This window comes from Camelus ferus, chromosome 23 (genome assembly GCF_009834535.1).
Source record: "Camelus ferus isolate YT-003-E chromosome 23, BCGSAC_Cfer_1.0, whole genome shotgun sequence".
In the NCBI taxonomy this organism is placed as follows: domain Eukaryota; kingdom Metazoa; phylum Chordata; class Mammalia; order Artiodactyla; family Camelidae; genus Camelus; species Camelus ferus.
In genome coordinates this window covers 5,796,824-5,823,917 of record NC_045718.1, presented here as the reverse complement: position 1 = coordinate 5,823,917, position 27,094 = coordinate 5,796,824, and the positions used below count along the sequence as shown (strand labels likewise).

Genomic DNA, 27,094 nt, shown 5'->3' with positions numbered 1-27,094 from the left:
GATGGTCCGTCAGGCACAAGTGGATATAAGTAGGTGTAGCTCCTAAAAGTTCAGAGGTTCAGTGGGAAGTGTTTTCCCCTTTGCCCATTTCCATTCTCCCAGAGTGTTGATCTAGCATCTCTCTCTTATGAGGACCGCTTGCCCTTGGGAGGGAAGCTGTGCACTAAGAATGGCAGAGTTGAAAGGCAGAAGACACCTGTGTGGTGGCTTCTAGAACTGCTACACCAGCCCTCTGTCTCTTTTCTTCAGATAAATTTAACTTGAGAGAAGATAAACCGATAATAAACTGAAGTAAGTGAACTAGGGTCCCTGATTGTAGCAGCCAAATGCAATTCCTAACTGACGCACGGGAAAAACAGGTTCATTCAGCCTCAGATCGTTACTGATTACATAAATAAGAAAACTGCTTCAGGTAGCCATGCGACTTCCCTGGGCTCGATACCCTCAGGTACAGAAAACCTCAACTGTGGCACTTGATCCTACTTGGTTAGAAATGGGGAAATTCTGAGGTATACACAGATAAACAAATATTATTAATTTTTGTTTAAAAATGAAAATAACATTATTTTTATGAGAAAAGTAATACATGGTCATTGTAAAAATTCAAAAATACTTAAAATTATAAACCACCAAAAATCTTAATATTCATGTGTAAGTCCTGTCAATATATTTTCTAGTCACTTCTTCATGCAATTTTGGATATATATTATTTATAAGCTGACAATCTCCATTAAAATATATCATAGACATTTTCCTTGTTGATAAATATAGGTAGTGTATTGTGGCTTTGGAAACATACTACCCATCATCTTGATGGCTTAACACAATAGGAATTTAGTACTGGATGCCAGACCTCCAAAATTTAGTATCACTAAACTGAAATCAAAGTGTTGGCAGAGTTGTGCTACGTCTGGAGGCTCTAGGGGAGAATATGTTCCTTGCTGTTCCAGCATCTGGTGGCTGCCAGCATCCCTTCGTTTGTGGCCACACCACTCCAATCTCTGCCTTGGTGGGAACACTGCCTTCTCTTTCATCTGCCTCTCCCTTATAAGGACAGCCCACCTGGATAATCCAGGAAAACCTGTCCATGTCAAGATGCTTAATTTAATTACATGTGCAAAGACATTTCTTTTTCCTTATGGTGTAATGTTTACAGGTTCCAGGCATTAGGATCTGATATCTTTTTTTTTTTTTAAACAACTCTGTTGTGGTATAATTTCTGTACAGTAAACTACACATATTTCAGATGTACAATTTGATGGATTTTGATAGATGTGTACACCTATGAAACCACCACCACAATCAAGTTATCTTAACATTTCCATCACCCCCCAGGAGGTGCAAATTTTAACCTCCCAATTTATCCCTTCCTACCTCTTTTACCCCCTGGTAACCATAAGTTTGTTCTCTTTGTCTGTGAGTCTGTTTCTGTTTTGTAAATAGGTTCATTTGTGTCTATTTTTTAGATTCCACATGTGAGCGATATCATATGGCATTTTTCTTTCTCTTTCTGGCTTACTTCACTTAGAATGACAATCTCCAGGTCCATCCATGTTGCTGCAAATGACATTATTTTATTCTTTTTTATGGCCGAGTAGTATTCCACTAAGGTCTGATATCTTTGAGCAGTCTCTTAACAGCGGCATCATTGTTTTAAGCATTTTTATGAAATTGCATGTGTGTGTGTGTGTGTGTATATATATATATATATATATATATATATGATGCCTGAGTTTATCAATTCTCTAGGATAGACATTTAAGTCGCTTTGATTTTTGAGTTAATATAAACAAACAAAAAAAACACACACACGTATACACACAGACGTCTTTTTTTTTTTTTTTTTTTGGTTAAATCAAAGGATCTGAACATTGGCTTATCAAAGGATCTGAATGTTGAAATGCCAAAGCATATTATCAGAAAGCCCTTCAAAAGGGTTATTGGTGCACATTCAGCAGTGAGCAGAATTGAACTTCAAATGTACTCTGCTGAAGCTGAAATATTCCATTTGATTTTTTTTAGTCTGTAAAGGTCAGTGTGGCTCTCACTTTATATAAATGATTTAAGTACATTCTTCACTATGGAGTTGTTTAACTTCCTTCAACTTAATTGCAAGACCACTTGTAACAGGAGGGTATAACCCTCTTTTGGTTTTATATATATATATGTGTGTGTGCCTATATATCATAGGCATCTTGTCCAAGTGCGGTGTTTAACAGTGTTAATTGTGTTTTTATTTACAGTAGATGAATTTGCTTTCATCTTCTTTACCACAAGATTATATAATAATCATCTATATTGCACATGACAATTAACATCAGTTACATATTTAGGTGTTTAATTACCAAGTTATATGACAAACAGACCTCATCCCATCCTTCAGTTCTTTCCCAATCCTTATGAACTTTTTTTCTTCTCGGTTGGTGGCTTTTTCATTGAATTCTGCTGTTTTCAGGAATCATAAAATCAGGAACTTTGTGAGTGCTATTTCCAAGAATCGGTCCCGGATTTCCTGGACAGAGCAGGGGTATCAGGAGAGTACGCAGGGCAGGGGGTAGGGGGGTAGTGACCCTGGGGCTGTGGGATCAGGTGTAAACAGACCATGTCCCTTCTTCCAGCTCCATCTCCCATGTGTCCTGTGATTTTGTGAGCAAACTCATTTGCTTTACATTTATCCCTTTCACTTAGGTTTTAGCTTCCTCCCACTTCTAAACTGCTTTCTGAATTCCAAATACGTGTTTTAATATCTGGTCTGCTGTGACTTTATTCTCTGGTTTTCCATTTTGTAAATTTATACCGTTTAAAAAGTCTTACTGTCATTTTAGCACATTTCAGTAGGGAGAAAAATAGACACTTATTCAACAAACCCTGATTCCTAAAGTCTCCATTTTTGTAACCACTCCAGACTTCTGCCCCAGGCATTTCGCTGGAATAACTCTTGTTAAAGTCATTAGAAAATTGTGTCCAAAGGTCAGTTCCCTGTCCTCTCCTTACTTTACCCTCAGCAGCATTAGACTCTGTCATCAGACCCTCTTTCTTGACACGTAACGTCACTTGTCTTTCAGGACAGCGTGTTCTATTGGTCTCCTTGCTGAAACTGGCTGGTCCTCTCATTCCCCTTTTCTGATGTTTTGTCCCCTTCCTGACCTCCGGGTCTTTGAATGTTTTAGCTTCTGTCCTATCTTTCTATTTCATACCTTTATATCCTCTATATGTGATTTCATTTAATTTAATACTGTCTTCATGGCTCTTATGTGCTGATCGCATCAGATTTATCACCCAAACACTAACCTTCCCATGACTCCCAGCTATTTCTCTGTAGCTGTATTTATATGTGTGATGATGGACATCCTAAACTCAGCATGTTCAAAACAGAAAGCTTAATTTTTTCCTGCAACCGAAAACAAGCAAGCAAACAAAATTTAATCTGCTCAAACAAAACTTGCTCCTCAGTCTCTACTTCTTAGTGACAGCCGATGCCATTTATCCAGTTGTTCAAGCCAGAAACCCAGGAAGCCTTCTTTCCCTTGGCTCTCAAATCTGATCCCCAGTGGACCTTACAAGGTTAACCTTTATATTATAGCCACTTACCCCACTTCCAACACTGCTGACGTAGTCCAGGTCATGATGACATTTCTCACTTCTTCAGTCTGTTCTCTTCTCAACAGCCAGTGGAATCTGAAAGGAAAAGGAAAAGAACTAAAGAAGGAAAGATAGTCTTGCTGGATAGAGAATCCTAGGTTGTAGCTTTTTCTCATAGACTTACCATATGATCCAGCAATCCCACTCCTGTGCATATATCCAGAGGGAACTTTAATTTGAAAAGACACATGCACCCCAATGTTTTTAGCAGCATTACATACAATACTCAAAACACGGAAACAACCTAAATGTCCATCGACAGATAACTGGGTATAGAAGCTGTGGGATATTTATACAATGGAATACTACTTACTCAACCAAAAAAAAAAAAAAAAAAAAGGATAAAATAATCCGGTCTGCAGCATCATGGATGGACCTGGAGAGCATCATTCTAAGTGAGGTAAGACAGAAAGAGAAAGAGAAATACCATATGATATCACTTATATGTGGAATGTAAAAAAAAGACAAATGAAAGTATTTACAAAACAGAAACAGACTCACAGACATAGAAAACAGACTTACAGTTACCAGGGAGGGAAGAGGGTGGGAGGGAATAAATTGGGAGTTCGAGACTTGCAGATACTAATCCCTGTATATAAAGACAGATAAACAACAAGTTCATACTGTATTGCACATGGAACTATATTCAATATCTCATAGTAACTTATGGTGAAAAAAATATGAAAATGAATGTATGTATATTCATGTATGACTAAAGCACTGTGCTGTACACCAGAAATTGACACAACATTGTAAACTGACTAAACTTCAATTAAAAAAAAGGGAGGAAGAACGGAAGGAAGATACAAGAAAATAAAACAAAACAAAAGAAACCATTTCTTGATATTTTCCCATATAAAACATTCTACTGGTTTCCGTTACATGGCCCTCCATGCCTTGTGTGATTTTTGCTCCTGCCTGCATCCTTGGACTCATTTCCTATCATTCTCTCTTATTCCCTAAAAGGCTTGATTTTTTTTTTCTCCCCTGGATGTATCCATTTTATTCTTCCTTGGCCTTTCATAGAAACATGTCCCTTTTTGTTTCTCTAGTTCTTCGTACGGTCTGTTCCTCCCATCATTCTGGCATATGCAGCAGGTGCACAGTAAATATGTGTTGCGTCCATGATACTCAGTGTAATTCTCAGTTTCTATTTTCCAAAGTGAGATATTCACGTCAACTTTTTTTAAAGACAATGCTTAAAGAGAAATTACTTGAAACTTCTGCCAAAGAAAGATCAGTTCGTAAAACAGAATGGCAGTTTCACTTTTAAAAAAACACTCTAAAGTTTCTTTCTTTTAAATATATAAGATATACAAAATCTTTAAACACTAGATTGAGAAAAAAGAAGCTAAGATATTAAGACTGTAATTTTGAAGGCGGTGAAGATCTAGAAATGAAAAGATTGAGTTTTTTTCTCTTTTTCTGAAGTGTGGTATGCTACTTACAATGTTAATAAATCTATAGACATTTATATTTCTCCTATAAGAGAGTACACTAAAGACAGGAAGGCTTCTTCCATCCACTACAGAGTTTCTTGACCTCAGCACTGCAGTGTTGATATTTTGGGCTGGGTAGTTTTTTTCTTTTTTAATTGAACTATAGTCGATTTGCAATTGTGTGTTAATTTCTGACATATAACACTGATCCATTCAGTTGTACAAATGTATATATATTCCTTTTCATATTCTTTTTCATTATGGTCTATTACAAGGTTCAAATATAGTTCCCCGTGTTATACAGTAGGACCTTGTTGTTTACCTGATTTTATATATAGTCGTTAGTATCTGCAAATGTGGGCTGGGTAATTCTTTGTTTTGGGTGGCTGTCCTGTGTATTGTCAGATGCTAAGCTCCATCACTGGCCTCCACCCACTAGATGTCAGTAGCAACTCCCCTACTCCAAGCTGTCACAACCAAAAATTTGATGAGACACTGACAAATCTCCCCCGGGGGTGGAATCCCCCTGCTCCTGAGAGCCACTGGTTTTTTTTTTTAAATCATTTCGTCAGGCCTCGTCCAGCAGTGGTGTTGTGATCTACTAACTCATGTGGCTGCCCCTCGGAGGTTGCTCACTTACTCAACACTGTTTTGACAACCACAGATGTCTGCAGACACTGACAAATATCCTCTGGAGGGTAAAATCACCCTCATCTGAGAACCAGTGATCTAGTGTATGTGATAATAAAAGAGTTTAAGTATACTGCTTTTACAAATAAAATGAAAAGTTACTAGTAAATAAACTTCCACTGACACTTGTGCTGGGAATTCATCAGTAACATCAATCTTTTCTATTAATTCGTATTTTTGGCTCTTTAAATCAGAGCTTTTTAGAGCTAAAAGAGACTCTAAGAAGTATGTAGTTCAACACCTCCATTTTACAGTTTAAGAAATTTAAACAACAATAAAATACATGCATTTGATCCAAGATTACATGAAGAAATATTTAAAAAATAACATATCCAATATAATTGAAAGAAGACAAGTGTATCTATAAAAAAATAGCAAAAATTTTAAAAATACTTAAACACAGAACAAACATTCTAGTGAGGAAGAATGGAAGTAAATAAAGGGCTAACTTAATTATTTGATTAAGTTTTAGTTTAGTTTAGAAATTCCTCTCAGTGAAAGTAGTAAATTCTCATCTAATAAAAGATTATTAGTTATTCAAATGATGCTGATTTTTGGTTTTATTAACCATTTCTAAGAGAAATTTGTTACATATATCAAATATTTTTCAATTCATTATGCGCATTTGTTCCTAATAAAAACCAAAAGCATAACATTTAAAATACCTATTTTGTTAACAGCTTAAGCTAATAGTGTTTATATATCCTTATTTCCTGGTATCAAACCTTATGTAAATTGGAGTTTACATGCTTTGAATGAATATGCTACATGGCACATGAATCTCTTTTCTTGAATATCACTTCTTTCTGCCAGGGTTTACCAAAGACCTGGATAATAGCAGTGCCTTCACATTTGAACTATCGGGAGAGAACTTGATGTGCTAATGTAATTTATTGATGAAGGGGAGTGAAGTATTTTAGATTCCAGGTATAGTGTAAGGGGGCTGGTAGTCTGTTAGGTCAAGTGCTAAACCAGTACTCTGTTGATCTCCAGTTGAAAAGACCCCTGTCTTCTGTGGACGTGGCCCTCACAGTTGCTGGCAAAACTCAAGCAATGTGTAATTTTTTCCTCAATAACTTGCTTCGCTGCTGCTATAAAACTTGTTCTATAAATGATCAAAGGGATTCTGATCAAGGGACATGACTCATATCTTACACTGAAATATGTTAAGATCGGTTGTAATCTGGCATCTGATTTGCCCAAAGAAGAGCTTCAATAATGTTCAAATGAAACCTTTGACTTTGTACTGATCTCTCCCCTCACTTTCAGAGCTTTCATTAAAGTGAATTAGCCATAAAAGGTAACTAAATTAATTCCTCCATAGGGCTGTTTTGTAATTTTCGTTGGAACTTTAGAAAACATCTGGCAGAGTCAATTATTTTAGTTTTGGTTGAGTTTTCATGGAACACTTTTCTTCCCCCCTCCTAACAGAAATTAGGGCGAGAGAATCTAAAGCTTTTTTGGAGGAAACTCTTGGTTCGCGATGATAAAACTGTCTTCAGCATCCAGGATGCTTGCCTATTTTAAATTAACTGGATATACATCACAGCAGGACAGCATGTATTGCAGTGCATCTCAAAGCTGTATCAAGTTCTTGAAAAATAAGTGAGGGAAAAGCCAAACGAAAATGCATTCAATTTTATATCACTTGAGATTGAAATCTGATCTGTCAGGAGACTCACCCAGATAGTCCTGACTCTTGCACTGGTCTGAAAATACAGGCTTAGCAGAAACAGTAGTAAAATGTGATTTGTGTGAAGCTTATGAAACACGGTCCATAGCATATTAAAGGGTGATGATGGATGGATGATTACTATGAAACCTTTTATGTTATTCTTGTTGATTGCTCAGGAAGATGAAATAAAGTAGCCAGTGGAGCAGTTGTGTCTTAGAACTGGTAGCACAAGAATTAGTGGTGGAGCTGAGTTCAGTACCAACATCCGGTAACCATTTCTATATTTTTTACTTCTGCAACTGTACATAGTATTAACAACTAATAATTTTACAGTCCTTAGGAGTTTATACCTTACAAAATCCTGGTAAAATCTAATCGGGTTAGCCTAAAAAAGTCATTGGCTCTTATTTATTTATTTGTGTATTTATTGAAGTATAGTCAGTTACAATGTGTCAATATCTGGTGTGCAGCACAATGTCCCAGTCAAGCATATACATACATATATTTGTTTTCATATTCTTTTTCATTAAAGGCTATTACAAGATATTGAGTATAATTCCCTGTGTTATATAGAATGGCTCTTTCTATAAAGCAGACAATAACTTGGGAGTCAAGTTTCAAGATGTAAAAATGAAGAAAAGGGCAAAAGCAAGCTGCCTCAACACCATGAATCATCAAGTGTCGTTCAATGTTTCTAGGCATCCTGTGTGCCTCCATAACACAGTGAAAAAGATACGTTATCCGGGTGACCAGGCTTCAGTCTTATCCCTTGAGTATATGTGGATTCATTTTGTTACTTGGCTGTCCTTATGTAGTTATTGCATCCTGTGCACGTGGTAAAGGATGATTGCAAATGCAATCCTCAAATCTACTGTCAGAATTCAGAAAGCTTACACGGAAGAGTAAGGCAATACTATTGCATGTTTTTGCTTTACTTCAGAATATTATCTCTGGCCATTCCCTTCCTTCAGTTTGAATTCATTTCTCTGATTGTGCCTTGCTTGCTAATGTGATTCTGCACTAATTTATATGGTAAGCCTCCAAGCTGCATGCTCTGTGTTCCCGCAGCATCATTAGAGCTCAAACCTGCTCATTATTCATGCTAAAAAATGATGTGACATGTCGCTGGTTCTTTGAAAATATTTCTTATGACTGCAGAATAAGAAAATGAGGTATTATAAATCCTAAAATTCAGGAAATGTTGATGCAGGACATGGGTGGCCTTTTTAACCACTTCGATAAATTTAAGAACAGTTGCTTCCTTTTTGGTTCATTTATTTACGTATTTGGTTTTCTGCATTAGAAATACACTAGCTAATTTCTGTGCAGGATTTTTGAAAGCCTTTATGGGGCTTTATGGTGTTTATTTCATGGAAACCATTCAGCTTAAATCTTTAGATTCAAACTACTTTAAAAACTGGGGAAAATTTGTAAAACTTTATCCCCAGTAGTAAAATCACTGCTATTGTGAGAGAGGCACCAGAAAATCTAGAAACTTGACTTTAATAATATATAAATGGCCTCATAAAAACTATGTGTATTATTATGTAAGACACTTAATCTTTCTGAGCCTTAATTTGCACACCCATAAAATTGGGTTAATAATTTATCTTGCCTTGCAATCTCACAGGGCTTTTGAAGGGCTGCATGACATAATATGTATGACAGAGCCTTGAAAATGATACAGTGGTTTATTCCTTTAAGGTAACAATATTATTAATTGTTTTTTACAAAAGATTATGTTTTCGTCATTGGCTAACCATATTCGGTTTTTGCTGCTATGCAAATATGAAAACATTTTTAGTAACTGCTATTCTTCTCCAAGCAAAAGAAGTAAGTGTGTTTATAAATAACAGCATGCTTTATGAAGTTGTGCACATCTGCAACTTTGTTAAGAAAAAACAACCACATCTTGTTAGCATGGTTCCATTTGTCCATCAAACAACGTTGTTCTGAAAGTATAATACAGCTTTATGTTGACTATCAGGCCTGGGCCATAGTACTTCTTCAGTGGATTCATTTTCCTTCCTTTAGCTGTAACTTTCTCAATGGGTCAAATTGTTAATTTTGGCTTGCTATGGGTTGAAATTTTTTCCCATTTGGATTATTATTTGCAAATAACAAAACCACAGAGAAACTGCAGAATAGCTAGTAATCTGATCTAAAGAGCATGGATTACGGGATTGAAAGTCAGGAGTTCAATTAAAATTTGTACACTTTTATTTTTCTGATCAGATGTGGTCATTTGTGAAATTACATGGAGTGCTTATCACTTTCACTTAGGGCTTTTTGGAGGATTAAATGAGACAAGGTAGGTACGCTGGCACACTGTAGATTCCAAAGGAATTCAGATCTGTTTCACTCATTCTCTTAAAAAGCTCTGCTTGAAATACACGTTGTTCTCTGAGCCAACAACTTCTTTACTCAATTTTCACTTTATCATGGAGACATTTATCAAATTACACATGGAGATGGAAACGCTGATTTAAAATTGGCATTTACAGTAATAGAAGGGTTACATTAAAGAGAATTAGTATCAAATAGCCAGATAATTTAAAGAAAGAGCTTCAAAATGTGGAAGGAGCTCAATACTTGTTAGTTTATTTACAGAATCACCCTTTAGTTCTCCGTCTCTTTTAGAAAATCTATTTCTTATTCATACTCCGATTCATTAATATTTCGATTCATTCCTCATGTAATCATTAAATCATTCATGTACTCAGGTGATATTCAGTGAAAGTCCCTACAAATCTTGTTCTGTACTAGGCCGTGAAGATAGAATGAAATCGTTTGGCTCCTCTGTATTTGATCTAATGTAACATGATGTTGGCGTCTCCTCTTTGCATGCACGTTTTTGTCAGACATTTTGATCACATTCATTCTGTTTTTACCCTGTCAGAGAAATTGGAAACAGACCTGGGATATGCAGCTGCTAAGGCTTTGCCTTTTGAATTCAAGTGATTCACTCAGCAGAACTTAATGGGTTAACTGAATATAAATTTACTAATCTTTCCTGTTTAGCCAGAGAGCCACAGTTTGACATATACCAAGTTAGATTATTGGCTGTTCATTTCTTCATGCTTGTGTTTCCCTGGGCCAATCCAATATTCAACAAGTTTCTAATAATTTAAAGGTATAATTGGTTGGTTCAGAAAATTGTGTTTTTAGAACATTATGAAAAATATTTTAATAATAGAAAAAATCTAATTTTTTAAAGCATTAAATGTAAGCACATTTTTAAAGAAGTCATGGCAGGAAAGTTCAACATCACTTTGTGAGTATAGTGCCTTTTTCCTTTTGGGGAGAAGTTTCAAATTTTATCATTTGACTTGCTTTTTATAGAGGATGGTCAGACTTGAGCATTAAACTCTACATTTGTTCTGCTGAGTGCAGAGCTTGATTCTGTTTCTAATAAGTTCAGCATCAGTATGTAAACTTAGGACTTTTTCATCTCTTCTGTGAATAGACTGGGGGATTTTAATGGCAAGCATTCTTCTCTGGAGATGCCTTCAAAGATATTTTAACATAGAGTTTAAAAGGATTTTTTTTAAAGTAAATTGGATTTCTAAAATTGATAGTTGCTGTTAAGTATAAAGATGATGTAACTAATTTTAATTTAAAATAAGAAGGAGCTATTATAGACCATTAACATTTGAATGTTCATGTGTCTCAAAGTCTTCCAGTTGATGAATATATGAATATATTAATTGCATATATTGCTATAATTTTTAAATGGCCTGTAATTTCACAAATGAAATTATAATCAACTATGTAATTTTTAAAATATAGAAATGTATTACTTCAGTTTCTTTAAGTTAAATTCCCTTTTGAAGAAAAAAATATACTATAGAAATGATGCTTTATTGTCATACATACAGATATACATACCTGCATGACATCAGATTCTACTCAAGAATATTCCATGTGGATTTGTCCTCAAAACTGTTACTCTTCTAATGATGCTTGTGTACTAAGAAGTAAATTTAAATTGTGCAGATTAGACTAGTAAGAAACAAACATGACTAGTGAAAGCAAACAATTGGTTCTTTTTCCTCTACTCACACCTGCAACACATGTGACACTGAATAGGTAGGGTTTTTTTTCTTCATACCAAACAATTCTCTATTTTCTGGACAACAACTGGGGTCCTACAGTTCAATTATGACACTAACTACCTGGAGTTAATGCAGACCCAAAAGGTTAAGAGCTCATTCCCACTGGACTGTCCCATTTTGGATGCCAGTCGCAGGGATTGGATCCTCAGGTTCCCCATTCTTGTGTTGAGTTGGTTAAAAATGGGAGTTCCTACGGCTTGCTTCCTCTGGTTTGATAATTTGCTACAGTGGCCCTCAGAACTCAGAGAAACAGTTACTTATATTTACTAGATTATTATAAAAGATACAAATAGAACAGGGCAAGGTCTAGAGAGGTTCCAAGCCCAGAAGCTTCTGTCCTTGTGGAGTCAGAGTGTACCATTCTGCCGTCTTATGCATCTGCTAACCAACCCAGGAGCTCTCTGAACCTCCTAGTTTACGGATTTTTATGGAGGCCTCATCATGTAGCCTTGATCAGTTACTGGCTCCCCTCCCCGGGGGATAGGGATGGGGCTGAAAGTTACAAGCTGCTCATCATGGCTTGATCTTTCAGGTGGCCAGCCCCCATCCAGGAACACACCTAGTCACTTCATTAGGACAAAAGAGGCTCCCATCACCCAGGACATTCCAAGGGATTTAGGAGCTCTGTGTCAGGAATTGGAGCCAAAGACCAAATATTAGACCAAAAATGCTCTTAGCACCCCTATCGCTCAAGAGATTACAAGTATTTTAGGAGCTCTGTGTGAGGTATCAGGAGTAGGTACATTTATTTTACTAGGTAAGATTATAGTAGGCAAGATAAGTACCCTCTATATTATAGTAGGTAAGATGTATATTATAATAGCTAAGAAATAAATATATTTCGTATATATGTATATAAATATATGTATATTTCTTTCGTTCAGTGAAGAAAATGACTTTTTATTAATTAAAAGTATGGATGAATAATATAACATCAAATTGTGATGTTAAAGAAGTTTGCATTAAACTTACTGATAATTGGTAACAGTAAAATTTTTATTTTTAAAAATAGCATTATTTTGGCAACTACATATGTGTGTATAGCTGGCACACTTGGTTTGATAGAAGTGACTGGTCTTTTTTATTACTTTGGGTACATTTAACTATAATTAATAGAAATCTTGACTCAACAGTAGTTGGCATTGCTGCCTCTCGGACTTTGGTGCACTTGAGAATGTCATGGAGACCTTGTTCAGCCCACACACATCCATAGGCAGCGCTCCAAGGGTCTGATTTATTGGGTCTGGGATGGAGCCTAGACTTTACATTTGTATCCATTTCCCAAGTGATGCTGGTCTTGCTAACTCATGCACCACACTCAGAAAAAACTCTGGCTTAAACAAAAAGACACATTAAGCAGCCTGCAGGTTGGACACCCTCCAAGACACAGTTGAGCCCCAGGTTGGTGGTTTTGATTTTTGCCTTGTGTTTCTCTGCTCTGTGCTCCAGCGAAACAGGCTGGATTTGTCCTCAGGCAGCCTTCCCTCTGGGCCCCAGTATGACTGAGGGCCTCAGCAGAGGCAGAAATTTTCTGCGTTCAAATTCAGCAAAAGAGAATGAAAGCTTTCCCCGAATCATGAACTATCAGGTCTTTTGTAAGACCTGATGAGACCAACATAGGTCATGCATCTAACTATGAAAAAATAAATGCCAGAGAATGCCTGGTTAAAGCCCGTTTTCCTGCACCAATATTTCTGGCACGGAGATTAGAATTACCTTGACTGGTTTATACAAATCAGGGTTAATTTATGCAGCTGTGGGTAAGATCTGTGTTTCTGAGTCATATGGGCTGTGCCAAATGGGACGACAGTTAAACAAAAATCAGTGTTCTGACAGTGGAACGAAGTAGATGGCGCTGGCAAGCACTGCTGCCATTTTCAAATACTGACCAAAATGTGCTTACATACAACTTGATCCTTAAAAAGTAGAAGAAAAGAGATGTGACCAGTCACATCAAAATGATTGGTAAAATAGCTCTTTGACTAGATGGATTGGATAGTTTTTTAAATATCTAGAGTTTTCATTGTTTAATGCACAGTACCCAGTAACAAATTTTTTTAAGTTAATTTACAACATTAACTAATCAGGAGAATTGATTTTGCCTAACTCTCAACCATTTTTGAAAACCTAAAATATGTTGAGGTTGTCTTACATTCTTTCAAAATTAAATTATATAACTTATATTCCTTATTTTTAAGTTGAGGTATACTCGACATATAACATTGGTTTTAGGTGTAGAATGTAATGAATCAATATTTATGTATATTGTGAAACAATCACCACAATGAGTCTAGCTAACATCCATCATCACACATAGTTACAAATTATTGAACGATGAGAACTTTTAAGATCCACTGTCTTAGTAACTTTCAAAAATACAATACAGTGTTATTAACTATAGTCATGATACTGTACATTACAGTCTCAGGATTTATTAATTTTATAACTGAAAGTTTGTGCTTTTCGACTCGCTTCACCCCCTTTGCCTACTATCTCCATCCCTTACCCCTGCACCCCCCTCCCCACCTCCCCCACCCCGGGCAACCACCAATCTGTTCTCTGTGTCTATCTTGTTTTTTAGTTGTTTGTTTGTTTTTTGTTTTTAGATTCCACATGTGAGTAAGATTATACAGTATTTGTGTGACTCATTTCAGTTAGCATCATACCCTCAAGGTCCATCCATGTTGTTGAAGATGGCAAGAATTTTTCTCCATTCATCCACGGACACTTAGGTTGTGCACATGTCTTGGCTATTATAAATAGTTCTATGTGAATATAGGGTCCATCTTTTTTAGTGTTTTCATTTTCTCTAGATAAATACCCAAAAGTGGAATTGCTGGATCATATGGTATTTCTATTTTTAGTTATTTAAGATACCTCATACTGTTTTCTGTCGTGATTGCACCAACTTATAGTCCCACCAACAGTGCGCAAGGGTTCCCTTTTCTCCACATCCTCACTCACATTTGTTATTTGTCTTTTTGACTAGTCATTCTAACCAGATATATCTCATTGTAGTTTTGATTCCCATTTCTCTGATGATTAGTGATATTAAGTGTCTTTTCATATACCTGGTGGCCATCTGTGTGTCTTCTTTGGAAAAAAAAGTCTATAGCGATCCTCTGACCAGTTTTTAATTGGGTTTTTTGTTTGTTATTGGGCTGTATGAGTTATTCATATATTTTGGATATTAACCTCTTATTAGACATATGATTTGCAAATATTTTCTCCCATTCCATAAGTTGCTTTTTCATTTTATTAATATTTTCCTTTACTGTGCAGAAGCTTTTTTGTTTGATGTAGTCCCACTTGCTTATTTTACTTACTTTTGTTGCCTTTACTTTTTGTGTCAAATTCAAAATATCATCTCCAAGACCCATGCCAAGAAGCTTACTGCCTATGTTTTCTTTTAGGGGTTTTATGATTTTGGGTCTTACATTCAAGTCTTTAATTTACTTTCAGTTAATTTTTGTGTATTGTGTAAGACAGTGGTCCAGTTTTATTGTGTTGCATGTGTTTCTCCAGTTTTTCCAACACCATTTGTTGATAGCGACTGTGTTGAATCTTCAGATTCTTTTGGGTAGCAAAACACTATTAATTCTTCCACTATATGAGCATGGAGTATCTCTACATTTATTTGTATCTTCTTCAGTTTCCTTCATCAGTACCTTATAGTTTTCAGTGTATAGATCTTTCACCTCCTTGGTTAAATTTATTCCTAGATATTTTATTCTTTGTGATGCAGTTGTAAATAGGATTGTTTTCTTAACTTCTCTTTCTGATAGTTTGTTATTAATGTATAGAAAATGCAATAGATTTTTGTGTATTGATTTTGAATCCTGCAGCTTTATCAAACTCATTTATTAGTTTTAACAGTTGTTGAAGATAGGTGGTGGTATTTTGAGGTTGCTTTGTGTTCTTTAAAACTTAGGTGAATATGGCTTCTTTATGTGCCTAATTAACCTACATGAGTTAGAATTATTCAGTCTCATGATAATCTTTAAGATCCTTTTTAGATATGAAATTCTGTGAATCTCCATTGCCTAATAAATTAGAGGTCTGTTATAAATTCAGAATGACAAAATACTCTTTTCGGCTCCCTTTTCTATGCCGTACCAGATGTTTTTAGTCAAATCCTCACATGGATTTGAGATGACTTCACTCAGTTGTATCTTACATCTCAACCTTTCAGGATTTAGATGTCAGCAGTGCTGGGTGGTCGATAAATGCTTGTTATCTGAGTCAATGGACAGATACTGCAGAAGGTGGAAGAGAGAAAGTGTGCGATGGTGTAAGGAACAACGCGCTGAAAGTAATCAGACTGCTCTCTGATCACGAGGCCGTTAGGATGTGTGTCAGTGCTTTTCACTTACAACTCTGAGATTCAGTATTTTCACTGGTAAGACAAGGAGCAGCTGAACACAGCTGACCTCAGATGTGCGTTACTGTGCTAAAAATGAATGACTTAATCATGGCTTTTGTTCTTGATCCCAGAGAATCTAATATAGTGAATTTCAGATTAGACCAGGAGAGGAGTTTTTGTTTTTTGTTGTTGTTGTTTTTTTAATAGTCAGAGTCTTTAGTTATCTTATTCTGAGGTGGAAGACAGTCCCTCTGCCAGTTTTAGTACATGATACTCAACATGGGGAAACGCCATGTGATATGTGCTTCTTTTTTGTTCTTCTTGTTTGGATATTTACCAAGAGACTGGTTATGAACAGCAGAGCACTCCACACCTATTTAAATGTTTCTGTCTGTAAAACCCCTGGGAAATTCTAAATGAAAACTACTTACTGTACTTTATAAAGATATACTTCAGTTTCATGCCCACGTAGTGTCACATTCATTTCTAGCTTAAAGCTATTGTAACTTGATAAAGAGTCACATAGGATCACAAATTAGCTCCCCTGGGAAGACTTTCTATTTTCAATCAGGGACTTTAGTAACAGTGACAACAGCAACAACAAAAAACCCAGTATTTTGGGAGAACTATTTTCTGTCTTTGCTTTCTAAGAGCACTACTGATGTTTTCTGTTTATCGTTTGTTTGTTTGGAGGGGTAGATACTTGTTCTTCATGTAAGTGTGTGTTTTTAATAAAAAATTTTAAGTGAATCATCTTGATTCACATATATCTAGTATGTCTTAAGAGTGTTTCAGAATTTAGCTTAGAGATGAGGTGTTCCCTCTGTTAGGCTCAAAAGGCGTCAACAAGATAAATTCAGACAAGTTCCCATCCACAAAGAATTCATAGTCGCAGGCGGGAACAGGCATAAAAACAAACATTAACACTTCAGCCTGCCCACCGATGGTCCATGGCGACTCGTCACGTTATAAGAGAACAGCCAAGAAGAAGCGCTGGGCAGAGATAGATCGTGAAGTCTTCTTAGAGGAGTTTAGCTTTGAAGTCAGTAAGTTTTTGGCTAAGTGAGAATGGGGGAAGATGGGGCTGCAGAGGTACACCAAGAAGAAGAAGACGACATTCTACTTATGTGATCATCTTAATTTCCTCAGCTATTACAATAGTAATAGTACCTACCTCATCAGTGTTGTGAAATTAAAATGAAATAGAAACATAAAACATGGTACTTAGTAAGGAGTGAGTTCTTGATGAATGTGAACTATTTTTCTGCTTGTACTTACTATATTTCAGGAAATTGATGGAAGAAATGTTCTTTTAAATAAAACGATGCTGCTTAGTTAGCCTCTTTGTTAATATAAGTTGGATCTCTCTCCTTCTACAAATATATATATATATATATATATATATATATATATATATATATATATATAGAAAGATGAGATTTTAAACCAAAGGAGTTATATCCTTAACTCAAGGTATTGATGAACCAGCCACTAAGTTAATCCTCTCAAATAAAAGATTTTATGAGAACAAAATTCTCAAGCTCCAGTTTGCATAAGCATGGCTTGCACTTATGGTGATACAGATTCCCAGACCCTGTGGAGTCTGATTTTGTGCGCGTCGCCCACGACCTGGAAACGTGGATTTTTAGTTAATATTTTAGGGGATTCCGGTGCAGATTCTCAGGGGTTCATACTTAGAGAAATACTTACACTGAGTGGGTTTTGTCTCATTTTTAGCCCAAGGTACTGCATCCATCTGAAAATGAAACATTCTATGTCTAACACTGTGTTTCATGGGTGACATTCAATGCGGTAATAGGCTAGAAACCAACCTCTCTAGATTCACTTGATCCAGACCTACAGAATGTGTGTTTATCATTCTTTAAGCGGCATATTTAGTAGAGGAGATACAGTTATCGGTAAGGAGTAAACCTTCTGTAAAATTAGGTTATCCTGTCTGCCATCCATAACTGTGTCACCACTCCTATTAATTCAAATGTTCAAAGTAGACTATAAATTATCTACCCCCTGTTAATCAGATGTGGTTATCGATGAAGGTTTTAAAACTAATAGTTTATCCTCTTTATAAACATACGTAGAACCTTCACCCTCTTCATCTCAAAAGAAAATTGCCTGGCCTCTCAGTACTCAGGGATGTGAACTAATGTTAATGTTAGCTTAAGTGGAACATTAAATACAGGAAATTTGTCCTCTAACATTGTGTTGAGTGTCACAAATACAACTTTAGAGTTGTATTTAGAATTGAGTTGTTTTGAATTTATGTGATTTTTTAAAAACTGCAGCTTGGCCGATAGGGATATTTCAAAATTAACTTAAATCCTATTTTTTGTAGCTTTAAAAATACTTCCTTTAACCTTGCAAACTTAACTTCAAAAAAATCAAATCATCACCAAACAGGATATTAATCCAGTAGTATGGTATCGTTTCAGCAAAATATGACAGATTCATACATTTATTTTCTTTTCTTGGATAAAGACTGCAGAAATCATCTCATACATAAAAATATAGTCAATTCAGAAAATATAGTCAATTTTATGTGTATTATTAACTCAAATATTACAATATTATTTACTGCTGCTTTTTGGAAAGATAATTTTCTTAGTAATTTGTGGAGAGAATTTTAATAATTAAATTCACTTAATTAAATTACTCACATGGATAATTAATTATAGTCTTAATTCCATTCCTATATTCAAACTCCAAAAAGATACTCAATTCTGTTCCAAACTTGCTGATTCAGGGAGTACAAAATTTAAATTATAATTAGATCCGAGAGTTTCACTGTATTCTCAGCGTAGAAGGAATTAGGATATAGCACAAGGGAGGGGAAAAGTCCAAAACATATTATTTCCAGCCTAGGAGGTGGTGAATAATCAAGGGTGAGATAGGTAAAATAAGTTCTAATATTCTTAAAATTGTAACCTAAGGAAAAAGAATGCAACTTACTTAGGGGAAAAAAAAGTCACATTAAAATTAGTTGAAGGGTGACTCGTAAGGCCATTGTCATTCAGCAGATAAGTAGGTACCTAGTCATGGAAGGCTTAGTAAGAAGGAGGTATTCAAACCCAAACTGGCTGGTCCATGTCTGGTAAAGGGAACAGGATAAAGAACTACGCCAGGAACTATCTCCTTGGCCGCTGCGGTTGAGGGAGACAGTGTTTTGCTCTGTGTGGTATACATTTAGATTGCAAATTGTATACTTTTCTTATTAAAATATTACTAGTTTTTTCAGTTTAATTTAAAAATACTTAGAGCTGATAATGATTACTTGGGGGAGATGTAACTTTCTTCAGATGCAGGCTGATTGTAGGTTTAATCCCAGCATTGCCCATTTGCTAGTTTTGTGACGTTGAACAATTCATTTGAATTTATTATCTTCTGGGTTCTTCATCTATAAAATGACAATGATATTACTTGCCTTCTAAGTTAGTGAAGAGGATAACATAATGCATATTAAGAACTCTGCATCTTACCTGGTACATTCGCACCGTAAACGCCTTCTTATTTTTAGCATTTCTCATGCATTGTAATGAAAAGGAATCTGTAAAGTGTTTACAAGGGGTATATAGTGTGACTTTGAATAAATATTAGGAAGGAAAACAAATGATGTTCCTTTCATTATTACCTACAACCTAAAGAAAGTCAATCAACTCTTCAGGGGTTCTAGAAAGGAATTCCCCACAAATGAATGAAGTTTATGTAAGAACCATTTTTGACAAACTGATTTGAAGAGTGCAGGCAATGTCTTCCTTTAGAGGCAAAGTTTGAATTTTAATGAAAGTAGGCTTTGTAACCAAAACTACAGTTATCAGTAGCAGTGGTGAGATATAATTAAATATAAGAATTTCTATTTCTTAATATAATTATGTATTGTATCACATATAACTTAATTGTATATTATAAAATAATACATATATTTTTTTAAATTTAGATGATTTAATGTTTATTTTTTATTGAAGTAGAGTCAGTTTACAATGTTGTATTAATTTGTGGTGTACAGCGTAGTGATTGAGTTATATGTATGTGTGTATGTGTGTGTGTGTGTATTCCTTTTCATAATAGGCTGTTGCAAGGTATTGGATATAGTTCCCTGTGCTATACAGTAGAGATTTGTTGTTTATCTATTTTGTGTAGAGTAGTTAGTATCTGCAAATCCTGAACTCCTAATTTATCCCTCCACTCTCCCTTTCCCCCCGGTAACCATAGCTTTGTTTTCTATGTCTGTGAGTCTGTTTCTGTTTTGTAAACAAGTTCATTTGTGTCATTTTTTAGATTCCACATGCAAGTGATATCATTTGGTATTTTTCTTTCTCTTTTCTGGCTTACTTCACTTAGATGATGATCACAATCCATGTTGCTGCAAATGGCATTATTTTATTCTTTTTTATGGCTGAGTACTAGTCCCTTGTATATATATAGACCACATCTTCTTTTTTCTATCATCTAATACATATTTCATAAGTGATAGTTTGATAATTGTTAAATGCTTTCTTGGTGCAAAGACTAAGCATGGAGCATGAAAGCAATAGTATATTTAATTGCAGTATATCAGAAAAGTTGGATGACTGTTTAATAATTTTAATAAAAATTCAATTGTGTGAAAAACATAGTTAAAAACATACTTTTTCCTCTGTTGAAATTGTGTTTACAGAAACTTTGCTATTATGCAAGTGGATTTAGAAAAAATTACACATAGATAAGGTCACATCTCTTAATCTGTTCTCAGTTATTGCCTAATAAAACCATGTATTTAGAAGAAGGAGTTCAAAGTATGATTTTGATCCATTTTTACTCATGGCAACATATAACAATTTTTGGCAAAATGATAGGAAAAATAAATAAATGCCTGAATGTAAGCCCTTAATATACAAGATTACCACAAGCAGCATAATATGCTTTAATTTTACAAGATCTTGTACATTAAAAGAACTATGTACAAGAATTCCTTAGTGGGTTTACTAAATTGCTACAAAGCCATCTCTTTGAAATGGTGCAATTCTGGTATATTCAGGAGTCTTTTCCTTTCTAGAAAGCAAAAAGATTTTTCAGGGCTAGGCTGTGTATTACCCTGTCCACTTGATCCTGTAATTTAGTTGAATGCCCATAGAGTCTGCTTTAAAGTATGTAAACCTTTGTGTAAAAGAAATATTTAGGTAAACATAGCTTCTGTGGAAATGGTAAACATGAATAGTGAACACAGAATATTGCTATTTGAAAAAAGAACTATGGAACACAAAATACAGCTTATTCTTGCCTTTAATTAAATTGTGTTTTCCAATCTTCTGTGCCATGTTTTAGTTTCAATATCCAAGACCTATGATATTTTAACTACCTAATTTAAGAGAAAAATAGAGCCCCTGAGATTACTATTTGAAATATGCTGATTAAAGAAACCAGTGTAGTTTGCAATGATATAAATTTAGAGATTTTGCCTTTTTTTGTCATTCTCTGTAGAAAGGAGAATTCTCAATTAGAAGAAATGTACAAGGAACTCACTGACAGCTGAAATCAGTGTTATTGGAAATAATGACAATTTAATTGTACTACTCTGTTTAACAATTCCATTTTTATTAAAAAAGTAAATTATATTTTGTTTTGAGAGCTTATTAAACACTCCATAATAATAAGACTAAATAATCATAAGTAAAGAGTGAGGGAAATATTTTAAAGTATTATAAACTGTTACAGCAGTTAAAAACTTGACACTTTTTAAAATCATGTGCATGTTCTCTGGTTTAATTTGTTTCTTTGAATCGAGCTCAAAAACTAATTATAATGAGCAATTAACCTACCATATTTCACTTACCTAAGTGATAAGAAAATCAAAATACAACAGAATTAATGTTAAATATTTTGTATGGATTGAAATTCAGTTTAAAAAAATGGAAGACTTGCTGTTTAGTAATTTCTCAAGCCAAACAGTAGTTTCAACGCAGAGGGAAATTTTAAAATAAAATACTTAAACTATTTTCTTTCTACTTATTTCCTTTTCCCCTGGCTTAGCTTTAGGCTATGTGGATACATGAAAATGCTTCTTAAAAATGAAATTCTGCAGTGAGTGCACAAAAGTAGCCATAACATCCATTTGAGCATAATCAAATGCAAATCTTACCACCCATTTTCAGGGTAATACATGCACTCAAGGTTTTTCAACATGATTTTAGATTTAATAGTTCTGAGATGTGAGCTATAGATAAGAAAATTAATCTGAAGTATATTTTGAATTCCTCCTTTAGTTATATGATTTTACTGGATAATTAGAAGGGAACACAAAGGATGGGATTTTATATGACTAAAGTTTTCAAATATCAATTGCTATATTAAAAATAAATATATATTAAAACGCTGCTACTTCCCATGCATTGTCCTTGTATGTACTGCAGAAATGGATTCCATATATGCTTTATATCATAGGTTCTGTTCAGGTATGTGATGACAAGTACATTTGTGTAGAAATCTAAAAGAATACTAACTTTTGCTCATTAATATGGGCTACTGTGTTCCCTCTCCTCCCCATGGAAAGCATTCTTTACTATCAGAAATGGTCCCATCTTAGTGTCCCTCTTAGAACTACACCCAAATCAGAAGGCCATTATCAATCAATAAATTACATTGACATAAGTAATACCTCATTGCTATGCTGATCTTAAGAGAATTTTATAATCATTCTACTTAAACATACTGGTCCTTCAGCACATGCTACACATACACACACACACACACATACACATGTATGAATATACATATAAATGCATGCACATATATGCATATGTATAAATATATTTAATATATTTAATGCATTTATAATGTTTTTCAGTCCCTCAGTTAATGTTCAAGTAAATATTACTAATAAAACAAAATTGGAATGATGTGCTAGATATAAAATTCTTCTAATATTGTAATTCAAGAGTTTTCAGGTATCCTTAGGTCCTTGACAAAACACCACTCATATGGATAACTTTTAATTCAGACATAATTTGTTCCCATCCTTGTGACTTAAGTCTTAACATAACAACAAATAAAATCTAGTAAATAAGAATATAGCAAAAAACTCAAAATAATTAAATCTAACACAAGCATTTCATTACATTAATAGCATTTCTAAGACTATACAAACAATTGAAAATTCACAAAAGTTATGTTAAAGAAAGTCTTAAATTACTTTTTTTTTTCGGATCCCCAAGTTACTTTTCATTTTTCTTCTCTTCTCTTCTCTTTTATTTGCATTGAGAATTGAGATTTCTTTTCCTACAATGTACCCAGGTATTCATAGCATACATAGCATCAGAACTAGATATGGTTCTACTGGGATGAAGGTTTAAAATTTTTCACTCTTACCCTCACTGAAAAAAATATAGAAAATGTGAAAATGAAAAGGAAATGTGAACTATTACAGGTTGGATGTGTCTTACTTTTTCTTTCAAGAAACTTCTATATTGGGAAGGATCGCAAGTGACCTTTTCAGAAAAACCTTTTAAGCTTACCCTGCCCCCTCGACGTTGGCGTATAATGTATTATGGATAAGAAAAGCAGATTGCTGGGGGTTCCAGTTACACCACATTTGAGCTGGGTAACCTTAGTCAAGTTACGTCACTTTTCTAATTTTCAGTTTTTTTCCCCATCAGTAGACTGGGGATAGTAGGATCTACAGTGCAGATTTGTCAAGAGAATTAAATGTCACAAACTCTGTTTATACACTTAGTTACTGGCCCACAGTAAAGGAACTGACCATTTTAGATGATATTATTATATTTATACTAGTGCCATTATTAGGGGTGTAGTAGTATAATTTGGCAAGATTTATTAAGATTTTTTATTACTTTAATCTCATGTTTATATTATGATATAGAGTATGCAGATACAATATAATTTTAAAGCCCATTTTTAAGGGAAGTATTAATCATCTGGCAGCAAATCATTTTTGAAGTTAATCTCCAGAAGTGTCTTTTTAATTATGAAGTTTAAGGTGTTTGGCTAATCTAATCCCTTGTTCCACTTTTAGCTTCCTACCGTGTGCTGTGCTAACCAAGTAAAATTGCACTGTATCAAAGATTAGGGTTGTGCACACCTTACCATTCTCAGTAAAATATTGCAGAACTGAAGAATGGCTTCTGAAACCTAATGAGAGGTATCTGTCCTGTTTCCAGGTATTGAGTATAAAGTGATAAAATTGGCTGTCTTCAGTGCCTGAAGAAGGATGAAGACAGGAGTGTGTGGTCTCTATCATTGACCCTCATAATGTGGCAAAATAGATTCAATTTAACTTACAGTGTAGCCACAACTCAATCATTTCCTACCTGTAGATCACCACGGGCAGCCTTAATTCCTAAAGAAAAAGTGACTGAAAAGAACATTTCTGTATCCTCCGCTCTCTGAGAAACCTGTAAGGTTTTAAAAACATCAGCTTGATCTTTTCAAGTTTCTGTTTAAAAAGATCTATTTAAAAATCTATTGTCTTATATGAAATATAATTTTTGTTTTCTAATATTTAATTGAAGACTAGATATCTATCATGATAATACGTTGCGATCGTCCTATGGTTGACATAATATAAATGCTGCTTATAATTCAAGTTCAAATACTAATACTGAGTATAGACTGGCAATTATACGTCAACAAATGGAATCCAACATACATTTTGTTAGGTATCTATTCTGAAGCAGTCCTGTGAGGCACTCTGAAGTTTTAGAAATAGGTAATCCATATCCTCTTCCTTTCAAAAGCTGGTTAAGGATGTTTCCTTTCATCTCTGCAGGAACATTTTCATCAGCATATAAACATGCTGTTACTGGTCCTACCAATTAACAATCAGAACAGCAAAAGACTCTCTTGACCCACAACTGCCCATTTCTCTGCACTCAGGAGCAGTAAAACGCATCAGAAGAAATTTATATACATTTTATTTTTAATTCTTCTCCTTCCATTTTTCTCTTGTGTGAACCGCAGTTCATGCTTGGCTCCATGTGCTCACACCATTGAACCTGTTCATATCAAGATTGCCAAGAATTCTCATGTTCTTAAAATCAATGGTCAGTTGACTAATGTTACTTCTAATAATGTGTATTTTCATTTATTGAGGCCTTATAATGCTTCAAAGAAAAAGGTATGCTCAAATGTGCCAAACAATATGACTTAAGCTTATGATTTTATTTTCCCAGAAAACAGGAAAATATTTCTCTCAATTCATGAAATAGAGCCTCTCCTTCATGTCCTATGATTGGGCCAAATTAGGTCCTGTGTAATTTTCCTTAATGGTAGTCATTTGGACACTTTGTCCACCAGTTATTTAGCCTTGGTTCCTAAACCAGTTATTTGCAAAGAAATACAATGGTGTCAGTTTATCAAAATCTATTCTTGGAAGTAGGAAAAGAGTCTTTTTTTTTTTTTTTTAGATTCATGAGCCATATGGTATTTAGATATTTGGGTTCAAAAGTAGAATTCTACGAAGAAGAAATGGGGGACTAGAGGGAATGGATAGAAGGATGTGGTCACCTTAAGTAGTTTTAGATTCATTTTCCTTTTTTTGGTGAGGATTTTATCACATGCAAGCGTGTCATGTCTTGGCCACTCATCCAAATTTATAGCTGATTAAAATAGGAGAGATATTTATTAGAGCACTTGCATTTTTATTATATTAGTTCAATTTTTTCATCTTTATTTTCTGCTAAACAAAAATTTACCTGCTACGCGGTGTTCCTTCTGTCTAGAATGTGATTCTGGCCCCACTGTGCCTTATTTCTAGTCCAGACGTTAAGCCAGTCATTCATTTTTCACTGAAGTGATCGCTAAGAATCTACTTCTGTACCCAGTTCCCCGGTTGGATCAGTAAGTAATGCCTCCCTTCAGGGCAGCTTTTCCTGCTGTCTCCTGCTACACAATCTCATAGCATCCTGTGCATAGTCGTAGCACAGTTGCATGATGGTGATTATTAATTTTTGATGGATTTTCCCACTGGACTCCAAGCATAATGACTACGGCTTCTTACCACTCTATCACTAGTACCTACTTGTATTCGTTTTCTAGAACTGTCTTACAAATTATTACAAAATGGGTGGCATAGAACAAAATAAATCTGTAGACTCACAGTTTTGGAGGCTAGAAGTCCAAAATTAAGATGTCAGTTAGGGCCATCGTCTCTCTGAGGATCTAGGAAAGGGCACACACTTATCTCTTCACAGCTTTTGGTGGCTGCTGGGAATCCTTGGTGTTCCTTGTCTTCCAGACGCATTACTCCAATCTCTGCCTCTGTCATCACATGGTATTTTCCTTGTATGTCTCTGTGTCCAAATTTCTCTCTTCTTGTAGGGATACCAATCATTAGAATCTTACTAATCTAGTATGATCTCATTTGCAAAATCTCTTTTTCAAGGTTACATTCATGGCTACCTGGGTTTAAGACTTGGACACATATTTTTAGGGGACACGATTCAACCCAGCACCCTACAGTGTCTGGAACATAGGAAGTTCAGAAAATAGAATTGACTGACAGACTGACTTTTTCCCCCTGTGGATACTGAAATATATAGTAACTTTTCACATAACCTGAAAGAATTTAATAAATAAAGGTAATTTGCTATTCATTTTGAATGGCAACTCACTCAGATAATGAATTCCTTCAAGGTTTATGCTGTTATGTTTATTCTGCCTCTATTTGCACATTTATAATCAAGGAGCACTGATTACTTTGGGAATGGTTTATTTTACTAGTTAGTCAGCTCTTAATAATTATATACATAATTATATATGTGTGTATAATTAATGTACATACATATATGTGTAAGCAGACTTTTTTTTTAAGTACTGCTCTGACCACTGTGTTGAGAATTTACTTGAGTGAAGCAAAGGCCAAAGTGAGGAGTCCAGCCTGTGGCATTTCTCCAGGTGAGAGATGGTGATTTGGATTAGTCTTGGAGTGAGAAGTGGACAGTACGTGCACACAGTGGGAGATGTTGATGAACTGGAGGTAAAGTGAGAGAGAATTGTCAAGGATGACACTCAATGCTTTAAAGTCATTTCCTTAGAAGAGGAGAAAGTTACAATAATTATGTTTGGGAGAGATAATCAAGAATTTAATTTTGGATTTATCGAGTTTAAGATTTATTAGACTTCCATGCAAGAAATAGTGTGGATAAAAGAGAACCCTTCTACA

General features: G+C 34.9%; 1 protein-coding gene and 2 long non-coding RNA genes across 7 annotated transcripts in view; 2 read left to right on the top strand and 1 right to left on the bottom strand.

The window, feature by feature from the left end:
* Window positions 1-27,094, top strand: part of BRINP3 (BMP/retinoic acid inducible neural specific 3) — a 338,833-nt gene that overhangs the window by 62,922 nt on the left and 248,817 nt on the right. The gene's annotated exons all lie outside the window — the stretch shown is intronic.
* Window positions 895-7,189, bottom strand: LOC116659332. The gene is made up of 3 exons (XR_004314654.1): window positions 7,122-7,189; window positions 2,367-2,377; window positions 895-904 (listed from the first exon to the last, which is right to left on the bottom strand). It is a non-coding gene; the product is annotated as an uncharacterized LOC116659332 (long non-coding RNA).
* Window positions 3,135-25,318, top strand: LOC116659331. The gene is made up of 4 exons (XR_004314652.1): window positions 3,135-3,550; window positions 23,390-23,397; window positions 24,153-24,161; window positions 25,307-25,318. It is a non-coding gene; the product is annotated as an uncharacterized LOC116659331 (long non-coding RNA).